At 38.5% G+C, this 12,204-nt stretch overlaps 1 long non-coding RNA gene across 1 annotated transcript in view; it reads right to left on the bottom strand.

Annotated features, from left to right (window-relative positions):
- Window positions 1–7,602: 7,602 nt before the first annotated feature.
- The window catches only part of LOC137335460 (uncharacterized), a 49,113-nt gene continuing 44,511 nt past the window's right edge, over window positions 7,603–12,204 (bottom strand). Inside the window, exon 2 of the long non-coding RNA XR_010966422.1 lies at window positions 7,603–7,704. This is a non-coding gene — a long non-coding RNA (uncharacterized lncRNA). The remainder of the gene's footprint in view (window positions 7,705–12,204) is intronic.

Genomic DNA, 12,204 nt, shown 5'->3' with positions numbered 1-12,204 from the left:
AAAAATCAGCAGGGCAGAATCGTCAAAATTTAGCTTGTAAAATATTAACTTTATTGAACATTTTATAAATGGGTCTAGAAGGAGCAATAGGAACAGCTCCTTAAAGATGGTGGAGTATCATTTGGGAGCACAGTCTACATAATACACACATTCAAAAGAGGAATTATCTCCTTTGTGAGCTGATGCAAAATGGGGGGTGGTGGTGGTGAAGGGGTGAAAATGAAGAGTGTTTGAATCCTGTTAATCATCATATGCATTGCTAGCCATCCTGAAGAGGCTTACAGGTTAGAACTGTCTCACTGTTCATGGCAATGCACTGTGATAAGTAGCTTATAACAGGGAGAAAGATCTAAAGAGTGAAGAATATGTTATTCCTCTGTTCTGTTCTTTAATCAAGAACTTGTGCAGCTGGGACAATGTTCCTAGCAGGCCTGGTGGTAAAGGTGTGCTTAATGTAGCAGGGAAGCTTCAGACTCAATTGGAAAGGACAAATATGGTTTTCATCATATTACAGATTTCTTTAAATGTGCTGGTGACCAGACCACCAGATTTCTGTTTTATGTAATAAATTGATTAATTTAACTTTTGCCACAATATATGCAGAGATGTGTGATCAATAATTTGAAACTTCATTCAGTATTAAAATCCAATTCCTTGTAAATGGACCAATAAGGAACTATCGATTTCTAATTCTGTTTAGTTTGTAAAGCAGCAGAAATGTGACTTTGAAGTACGGATAGTATAACTTTCTCTCGTTTTCATTGGAGAGAAATCAGTACAAATAAAATGGTGAGTGAAAAGTAATTAGAATCTAAAATCTAACATTACTTTAGAAAAAGGGGAAATGGAATATTGAAATAAAAAGGCAAGGATGTTGAACAAAAAACAAACTTGCATTTATATAGCGCCTTTCATGGCCTCGGGACGTCCCAAAGCGCTTTACAGCCAATGAAGTACTTTTGAAGTGTATCCACTGTTCCAGTATAGGAAATGCAGCACAGCAAGGTCCCACAAACAGCAATGAGATAATGTATAATCTGTTTTTAGTGATGTTGGTTTAGGGATAAATATTGGCCAGGACACTGGAAGAACTTTCCTACTTTTCTTTGAATAGTGCCATAGGATCTTTAACAAAAAGACGGTGTCTTGGTTTAACGTCTCATCCAAATGATGGCATCTCTGACAGTGCAGCACTCACTCAGTACTGTACTGAACTATCAGCCTGGAAGAAAAACATTCAGTACTTAGCTTTACTACATGAAACATGTTGCAGTGTACTGTACAATTTATACATATCACAAGCTGCTCTAAAACTGCATTTTATATTTGTGAAATGGAGCTAATTAGAATTAAATGGAACATTAGTGCCATTTCTCAACCTTTTCACACATGCAGTGTGTAGAATTACAAAGTCCCACAGAGCGACAACTCATTAAGCATTTACCGTGATTCCAAATTCACAATGAATCTGCTAGCCTATGAGAACTCTCTCAAAAATGGTTTCATTTTCCTTGTTTATAAATTAATTTCATTTGGCCATTCTGAATTGAACTAACTACTTTCAAATTAGCAATTTCAAGGCAGACTAATAAATGGGTATCTTGGCTAAAAGGCAATTTGTAAAATAAATAATCTTGAAAGGATTGTGTGAGCTTTTATTAAATAATATATGACCATAAGTAACATAGCTAACACTGCAGTAATCTGTTTTGTAATTGCATTCAATTTTAAAATGTGTCACAGACTGTTTCTGAAAGATATGAGCCTTTTGTCTTTGTTTTCCCGCAAGTTTGGCTTCAGCTTGTCGTGACACAGACCTGCAGCTTAACCCTGGCATGAGTAATCAATTTAGTGATGGTAGGGGAACCCAGCCAGAATCGGTCGTCATGTATTATGCATCAGTTGCAATAGCGCTGGAGCCAGTGTTAAGTCAAAAGAGTGCAAAAAGAACACTGGTGGTCTGCAGAAGTGGCCATAACTTTCCAATGATAGTTGGATGAGTGAATGGAACTCCATTTTTAAGTACCTGCTGTATATAGCAGTGCAGATATGATACAATGTAATACTAGCTGCTTGCTTGCAGCACCATTGCACATATTAACATTGTTTGGGCAAATATAACTGGGTCATTCAATGTTTCCTTTTTAAAATTTGAACAATGGACTGTGAGGGGCATCGTTCGTTAGATTTACACTTGCCCATAGACTTTCTATGGGGTTTTGCATGGCAAGTTACTGCAAATTAGCGATCCAAACAGCATGGTGCCCTCTGCAGGGCATCTAGGACCTGTGTGAACAAAGAAACATAGAAAATAGGAGCATGAGTGGACCATTAGGCCATTCAATATGATCATGGCTGATCCTCTACCTCAATACCATATTCCCGCTCTCTCTCCAAACTCCTTGATGCCTTTTGTGTCTAGAAATCTATCCATCTCCTTAAATATATTCAGTGACTTGGCCTCCACAGCCTTCTGTGGTAGAGAATTCCATAGGTTCACCACCCTCTGAGTGAAGAAATTTCTCATCTCAGTCCTATATGTCCTACCCGTATCCTGAGACTGTGACCCCCTCGTTCTAGACCCCCCCCCCCCCCCCCAGCTAGGGGAAACATTCCCCCTGCATCCAGTCTGTCTAGCCCTGTCAGAATCTTATACATTTCAATGAGATCCTCTCTCATTCTTCTAAACTCCAGTGAATACAGGCCTAGTCGACCCAATCTCTCCTCATACGACAGTCCTGCCATCCCAGGAATCAGTCTGGTGAACCTTCGCCGCACTCTCTCTATGACAAGTATATCCTTTCTTAGGTAATAGGGTAAGGAACTGTGTATCTCCTTAACCAATCAGATTGAAGCATAGTTAATAACAATGCAGAGTCAGAAGCAGGAAGTGAAAGTTGGAATAGTGAATTCAATGTCACATCAGGTTCAGAAGGCGAAATAAAAAGGAAAGAAAGATTGGATTAAGAGAGGTAACAGAGAAAGAAAGAGTAAAAAAAATATGGAATTTAAAAAAAAATCTTCAATAATTAAAATCTGACTGTAGTGAGTCTCCACACTTGTAAAAGTTAATTTTCATTGTCAGAGAGGTTGTTTGGCAGTAATTAAGACTTACCGCACCATTGATAGGATACTTAGACTGGAATGAATAAGCCCTAACTTTTTGTGGTGCGTTTAGTCTATATGTATGATGTCAGTACAGGTACTTCACGCCATTCAATACATTTGAATAGGAAGCCAGCGGGCGAGATGATGTTTTCACGCAGCTTATGGAGAGGCAGCGTACCTCAGACAGCAACATTCAGATTTTTGCATTTAACTGCGTATGGGCGGTCGCCGGAAGTCGCTGCCCGATTTGAGCATAAATAACGGTGAGCGCTGTTAGCCTCAATGTTATTTTCCCAGCAAAATCCAGTCTTATGTCTTTTAACTGTGTCCAATACCATAAAAATAGTTTAATAAATTGTACTTTCAAAATAAATTGTGCAGAAATAACATGACTTTATTAAATAGTTTTTAAAAATAGTAATATCCACTTACGAGTTGCTTTAAGCAAAAAGATATAGCTTAATGCTTCAGATTAAAAATGCTATAAACAGGTTTTGCACTTTTGCCTATATTCAAATGTTTTTCTCTGTGTATTCAATAATGTGTACAAAAACTATTGAGAACAAATCATACTGCTGCAGGAAGCAATAATTAATTAATAATTCTATCCTATCATTACTACAGTACAAGGATGGTTAAATTTGTTAAACTTGTACTTTTAAAGACTGTATTTATATTGCACAGGATATAATTACCATCGTCGTCATGATATAGCTTTATGGGTGTGAATGCTTTTCTGTTAAGAATACACTTCCTTTTCAGTATGGTTTATAATGAAACTTGGGTGTAATTTATGTTGTGACTTGGCCTTTCAGTTTAAGGATGCCCATACTGAAATAGTTATTCAGCATAGCTGTTAAAGCAAAACCAATTTACACAGCAGTAGAGAGTTTTTGATTTGGTACTCTAAGGATATGAACTTTTAATATCTTACAATCTGGGTGATAATGCAGATATTAATAAAGTAAACTACTAATGGTGAATAAAAGATTGACCTCAGTTTAGAACACAATGTCCTACACATACTACACAGCCCTAGCATGCACGTAAGGTTGGCAGGTCTCCAAGTAAATGGGGATTAAAATGAGCCAATGAATTTATTGTAATGCCATCATGCCAGCAAAGTAACAGTGATCTTGTGTGCATATAAATAGAATCCTCTATAGATTTGTGAAACACTAAAACATACAAGAATTGTGAAAAATGTACAGAATAACCTATTGTACAGCTTGCAATAGTAATTTTAATGCAGTTCATTAAAAATTACTTTCACTCTGTAAAATTAAACACCAGCAAAACATACCACGGTTACAATGCATGATTATAATGTTTGCAATACTTTTCCTCTTAGGTGTCAATGGTACAGAGTAGTACTTCAGTGAAAGAAAATATCATAGCAGGTTGGGTTAAATTGGTGTATTCATGCTCCATGGAGAGTGTACATTTTTTTTGTTATACTCACCAAGTATCAGAACTGTTGCTGAATCCCACATTTTAACAGAATGCAATTATAATACACATAGAAATGCAAAGAAGTTATAACATGGAAACAGGCCATTTGGCCCAACCAGTTCACATTGGTGTTTACCCTCCACATGACAAAATAGCCCTAATCACATTTACCCACCATCTTCCCATATCCCCTCATCCTCTTTTCTTTCATCCACCCATCCAATCTCACCTTGAATGTTGACATAGGCCCAGAATTTCCTCAGAGCTGCTCCCATTCTGCTGCCCTTTACTTCGCCGGAAATGCAGAGGAAACCCTCCTTTGCACACGTATATTAAAGTTATAAGGTTTTTATGATCCCGTCCTCCAAATCTGCAACATTACATGTGAAATGTTGTCTTTTGGGGGAAGAATAAGTGATCAGTGACTAGGGCTCAGGTATTCTGTTACTTTGCAGAAGATTGGGTTTACATTGAGTAGACAAATGTTACATTCAAATTGAGTGTATACTGTAAGTACATTTTGTTTCACTGCAATACTAAAACCCATTTGAGTCACTAAGAGGGGGAAAAAAGCTTTTGATTCAAGATTCAGTTTATTGATTTTCATACAACTATACAAAGTTGAGTCTGCCATCTATTCAGCATATCCAGAATACAAATCTTTTGTGTGAACAACTAAAACTTCTTGGTGTAAATAATGCTTTCTACTTTTATGTTGTATGCAAGTCAGTAGATATAATGGCAAGTATTTTCCAAATCACAGTGGAATATATGCAAACAAATATTTTGCTTAACTTTTAGTTTCTCTATTGATGAGATTATGAAGCTTCTTTGGTCCCCTTTTTGCAATAGCTATAATCCATTTGTAATGTGTCAAGAGATCCAAAAAGCAGTAGATAAACTGTGTAGATATTAGGTGTTAACCTACTAAATGTATGCAAAGACTTCAATTTTATTCATGCTCTCCAGATACCAGTTATCATCAGGTACCCCAGCTGTATTAGTAAGTACTATCAATATATTGTAGTGTTCAGAACAAAAACTAAAAATGTCAATTGGTGCAGTTAAATTAAAAAGGAGGAAGTTCATCCATCCCAATATACAGTTCCTTGTGGATTACATCGTTCTTTGAATTATTCCTTTAGTAATGGAATAGACCGTATTCTCAGAGGTTCTTGTGTAGGATATGATCAAAATCAGTTTCACATCGTTATATGCATTCTCAAACATCCATTCATCCATCCATTAAGAGGCTGTGTTCCCATCTTTCTCCCCCTTGCTCTCTGTTTGACTAGTAGGAGCCTGTGCTTCTGTAGCGTTGCTCGTTTCTTCTGTGGAGAAAAATTGAAGGTCTTAAAATACAAATATACATGTCAACATCTGACAGTCGACACAGAAAAAATGAATAAGAAATGTCAACATAGTAATTTTCAACAGGAAAGTGTGATCAAATACCATGACAAATGGAAGGAAAGTTTGTGGACAGAAACGGCATATCCTATGCAAGATTTATATATATATATATATATTCAGGCCCTTGGGTTTTCTTTACTTTTTGAATATAATTGTGGCAGATTCTGCAACTTTTTGCACAGCCTTGTACTGCTATTTTAAATTATAGAATTCAAAATGAAATACTAACAATGATCAAAGTGCCTGGGATGAGAAATAAACAGTTAGGGTAGAGTTTCCGCTATATTGCACTGGATTTTTTTCAGCGCAATTAGTCCAGATCAGCGCAAAAGATCGAGGAATTTTGATGTACATCGGGCGTAAATTACATTCAGTGTAATTCGAGTTTCCGCGATCTTTTGTGCTGGTTCAAAAATCATCGCGGTGAAGCCAGCCCAGCAAACAAAACAGGCCACGGTTCCGAACAAAATAATGAGGATGGTGAGTTTTCGCCGATTGCGCCGCCTGCAGCCATTCGAGGAGGGTCTTCAAATTAAGCTAGTTTTCTTAGGCACACGGACACTAATAGGCACGTTTTAAACATTATTAAATATTTAAAAATATTAATTTTCTAAGCAACTGACTGGTGTACATCAATGAAAGCAGTAAATGGTTCAGTGCAGTTTTTTTTAAAAGACATTTTCAGTGATTTTAAAATCAGGTTACTCAGGTGGAGGACTAGACACTCTTATTAAAAATGCTTATTTTTTGTGTTAAACCCTGTATTAATAAAACTGCACCAGGTTACCATTCTTAAATAAATCTTAAATACTTTATTATTGTTTTTTGCAATAAAAAATATTCATTAATGATCACGCTCTGTTAAGCTGCCAGATTATGCTGATTCATGTAAGATTTTACGTTTGTGATCATGTTAATACATTTTAGCAGAAACTCAGAATGAAACCCAGCCAGCGCAATTTTCGGGTACAATTTGTGCCCAAAGCAGAAACTCTACCCCTTACTGTATTACTGTGGGAAAAATAGCTCTTATTTAGTCAATTAAATTTTAGAACAAGTCACATGCCTTCGGCAGGATTTGTTAGTGACACCAAAAGCCATTAAGAATCGAAGGACAAGCACATATTTTAATCCAACTTCCTATTTTAAAAATATGTTCTTGTTTTTGCCAGCTTCAGTTGTGGGAGTAAAGTTTTCTCTCTTCCCCACAAGCAGTCAAAAATGCATCCTGGCAATAGTATCAAGGGATATGTTCATGATGTTTGCAGTCTAGGATGTCCTGTATCGTTTTAGTGGGGGGGGGTAGGTTAAGGAGAAAGAGAAGGGGTGATGATTGAACTAGATGGTCTTTTCTCATATCAATTATTCTTGTGTTCGTACATACTCGAATGAATCCAATCTTTAACCACCAATGTTTATCTTTGAGTGGTCGACTAATGTAGGTGCAAATCGGAATCATTAAATGTGCTATGTTGGAACACTCAGATAGTTTTGCAGATAAAATTCATTAAAAAGTTAGGAATTTATAGCTACACAAGGCTCGAAAAATAATTCCCATTAGAGTACAACCCTTATGCTTAGTTTGTTAGTAAGAGATTAAATCCTTAAATCTGGGAAAGAATTACAAACCTTTTGTTTTGATTACGAGGCTTTCCGTGTCCATGGTTAATTCGCTTGTACCCACATTATCAGGTGGTGTTTCGTTTATGTCAGGTACAGCATCCCTACGACCTGTCCGCCCCGAAGAAATGAAATCCGTTAATGAACTTTTTATATCCGTCATTTGAGACCCATTTGCATGCAGCTGCACCTGCAATTGAATAAGCGGGGATAACATAACCCATAACAAATGACTGAAGCAGATTTGTGCTCATCTTATAAGAGCAGACATCTGGATGACAATATATTAAACCAATTTTCTATTTTAAGAATATGTTCTCTTTTTGCCAGCTTCACTTGTAGGAAGTGAAGTTCCTTTTCCTCCCCAACCAGCAGTCAAGGTTGCATCCTGTCAACAGAACCAAAGGAGACATTCTTAGAGATCTTTATAGGTGGGGATGCCAAATACATTACATCCTATAGTATGCAGAAGTAGCAGGCTTATGCACAAAGTGCTGTTGGTAAATTTTCAACAGCAAGTCTTATAACATTTTTAAATGAGATTGTTATTTTACTGTATTGGAAAATAGATTTACAGTAGTAGTGCCATCTGTTGTCCTCAAAGCCTATACTTTAAAAGTTTAAGTTTATGTTATCATTAGTATCTGATCTCCCATAGTGTTGCTTGCAGTGAGTCTGAGAACATTAACGTGGATTTTAACTTCTGCCCGGGAGTGTCCGTGGGGGAAGCCTGGCCAATTTTAACACCTGGGCCTCATTAACATCCCACCGGACAGCTGTCCGCCTGAAATGGGTGTAAAAAAGCTGCTGATTGGCTACCTGCCAGTAGGTAAATATCAGGCGGCCAGAGGGCATCTACTGGCACTCATGAGGTGGGGTTTGAGCCCTATCATTTTTTAAAGCTGAGGCCACACAGATGGTACACATGGTGTTCCAAATGAAGTAGGTACCTAGTCCTAGCGGTACTGGGAAGAATTGCATTCAACTGTACTAGATGGGGCATTCCTAGATTCTGATAGAACTAGAGTGGGAGTCTTGTGGTTTGGCACCACTGTGGAGGGAAACCCAGGGCTTGATAGAAGTGTAGATGGAGAACCAGAGATTTGACAGAACTGGTGGGTGGAATGTGATGTTTGGCTCACTGGTCATCAATGAGAGCAAGAGCACGGACTTGACAGACACTGACAAATCAGTGCTGGGAACCCTCCCACTCCACAATTCTAAGAGATCTCAAGCAATTAATTCACTTATTTTTGTTTTAAGAAAGCATGGTTAGGTTCTCCTAAATGATCATTTAGGATTAGTTGTTTTCTCAAGTCCTTAGCAGTTTGTCAGTGTCAATTTTCCAGCCCTTTCCTTACTTTTGATTTATAGTGTGTTGGCAAATGTATTACAGACAGGAAGTGAAAGCTAGATCCAAGACTAAATATCCTCTCTCTCTCACACACAATTTAAAAGATACCAGTGCTGGGATGGAACATTTCTCACATTCAGTATTAACGCAAAGCACTCACAGCGATTGTGCAACATGGCCTACTTGCAAAGTTATGCTCCCACAACTCTATCCACATTTTCTTTCTAAAGATTTATATTAATCTTCTTGTGTTAACAACCTCTTCTAAAATAACTGGGGGAAAATTGCTGATCTAGGTAGTGCGAGAAACTGATAATCAGTAGATGAAAGTCAGCAAGATTGCTTCTCTCTTGTTTTTGGTAAGAGGAAACGGTGCAAGAAATTCAAGGGAGAGAGTTGAATCCAATCTGAATATGGCACTGAGGAGATGTTTAGCTCTGAAGCTACAGGGCTAGGTCTGGTAAGCAAGTTCTCTAAAATTAATCATTTTATGTATTGCAACAGTAGAGATGTAACTCAGGAGATGCTAAGCCAGTGATGTGTGGGGCATGCATGATGTGGCCCCTCCTAGGATCACCGATAGCCAGGAGTACATATGTATGAAATGTCAGAGGTTGTGTTGCTTGAGTGGAGAAATGCTGAGCTTGAACATCAGTTGTCTACATTCAACAATATACAGGGGAAAGAAAGGTCGCTTACAAAATATCCAGGTTAGAAACTCATTCTATTCTGATTGCTCTTTCTTTCTGGGATAATATTTCAAACATGCAGTTATATAGCACCGTTCATGACCTCAGGACGACACAAAGTGGAAGTACTTTTGAAGTGTAGGGAAACGTGACAACCAATTTGTATACAGCCAGGTCCCACAAATAGCAATGAGATAAATGACCAGATGATCTGTTTTAGTGATGTTAGTTGAGGGATAAAATATTGGCCAGGACACTAGGAGAACTTCCCTGCTCTTCTTCAAATTGTGCCATTGGATCTTTTACATCTACTTGACAGGGCAATTGGGGCCTCAGTTTAATGTCTGATCCAAAGGACAGCACCTCTGAGTACAGCTTTCCCTCAGTTCTGTACTGTAGTGTCAACCTAGATTATGTGCTCAAGTCTCTGAAGCCACTGCCCCAGTCAGTGCTAGGAACTCTGAGCTACAGGGTTCTTTTCTGAGGGGTGGCCAGCGTTATTAGATGGATGGCCCCCTCCTTTGTGTGATTGGGTGTAATCTGCCCTTGATTTACCTAGAATAAAGGCGATGTCCTGATTCTCTTGGCATGCCATTTTTTTTGGTGCCGGTTAACGCTTGGAACAGAGGGGCGTAACAAGGTCCTCATTGGTGATTGGTAAATCTGTATCAACTGACGTCTGCGGGCTGGTCTTCCCTTAATTGGGGCTTGTCTCTGGTAGAGTGTAGCTTCTGTCTTGCTGCTCCCCCCCCCCCCCCCCCACAAGATGCCCCCTAACTCGGCCCCAGGAGTGCAGGTTGTGGGGACACCAGCACATTTAGATCCACTAAGACGGGACTGTAAAACCTACACCAATCAAGTCCTCACAATCAATGCAGCTTCTGCATCAATTGGTACCAATATGTGTTCAGCAGCACCCAATTGTTTGTATGAGTCAAAGCCAAATGCAACTGTATGACCATAGCCCGGGTGAGTGTAAAATTACAATGTGTGCCTTAATCTTTGTACAAAAACTGTCGTGTTTGCTTTCACGCACGTGCTCAGCATGTGGTTTCTCCGTGAAGCTGGGTTACATCCTTCTGTGGAGGGATGCAGGATCAAGAAATGATTTTCTTGTTATTTTGTGTATGCATTTGAGTTTGCAGTATGAAAAGATTATATCAGTGGAAAAGCAACGCCTTTACTGTTGTCATTATATTGTGACCAATAATGAGCAGACACACTTGCACCAGATGGACATTGCTGGATAACCCAGTTGTTTGCTTATTTTTAAATTGGGAGGAGATTTAACAACAGTAACAGGAACCATAACATTAAACTTACATGTAGATGATTTTTTCTGAAACCAAGGGATAGTACAATTGACTACTGCATCCCAATAGGTGATTTGTCAGTAGACAGAGATATAGCCCCATTGCTATTGAAGTTCTGATTAATAATGTTGTGAATTTGTCAGCTTAAATAGTGCTGACATTCTAGGTTTTAAGAATAATTTGATTTGTTTTTCTTCTTAACATTCCACATATTATCTTATTCTCCAGCTGGATAAAAATGCATGAGAGCAGGACAGTCCAAACAATGCAGTTATCCAAAGCTGTCAAAGCCACTCCAGGATCAGCCAGCATGAGGTACGACTTAAGTGAAACATTCATTCCACGTAGCAGCTTGGCAGAAATGGGAGTCTGAGCAACAAATAGTTTGGGACTCAAATATATGATCTTCCAGCTGAGAGAGGCATTATACCAATTCCACAGCCAGGGCAGGCTTTCTGGCTTGGGGTGCTGATAATAAAAAGGGTTCTGCAGGTGACACCTCTCTGTCTGAACACGGTGATTGCCTTGGCAACGGGCAGTTGCAGGGGCATTCTGTAAACACCATGTATTGTTCTATATGTATAAATGCGTAGGCTTCAAGGAGCTCCTGAACATTTACCTGAGGAAGGGGGAAGCCTCCGAAAGCTTGTGAATTTAAAATAAAATTGCTGGACTATAACTTGGTGTTGTAAAATTGTTTACAATTGTCAACCCCAGTCCATCACCGGCATCTCCACATGATAATAAAAAGACCATCATTCTCTCTATAATGTGCTATAGAGCTGTATTGCTTCTAAATGCAGACTAATGCCGCCAGAAGAGAAAGGTCAGGAGCTCCTTTGCCATGAAACTCACATTTTTATTAAATTTTCTCGTGGGAAAGTTAATTGCCACTAACAAATTAAAGCCCGAGTGCAAGATACCGCTAAATATGATAGTGTTCAAAAACTATTACTACCCACACTGTTCATGAACCACTGCCAAGATCTACTGAGTTCAGGGGTCAGTCTTTCTTACACCAGCTTGAATGAATAAATCTTCCTACATTGCTTCTAAGTTCAACCAGTGGGGTGCTGTACACGTAGTGTACACCAAGCAAAATCGATTAATCTGAAACAAAACATCTTCCTTTCACATATAAAGAGGACTCGTTACTGGATTTGAATAAAAAGCACAAGTTTTAATTTCTCAAAGGCTGCACACAGCACACACGACTATTATTTAGGAAGACATTTACTTTTGTGGATCAGCCTTG

The sequence above is a fragment of the Heptranchias perlo genome, chromosome 19, assembly GCF_035084215.1.
Source record: "Heptranchias perlo isolate sHepPer1 chromosome 19, sHepPer1.hap1, whole genome shotgun sequence".
Lineage (NCBI taxonomy): Eukaryota > Metazoa > Chordata > Chondrichthyes > Hexanchiformes > Hexanchidae > Heptranchias > Heptranchias perlo.
This window is presented reverse-complemented; position numbering and strand designations above follow the sequence as displayed.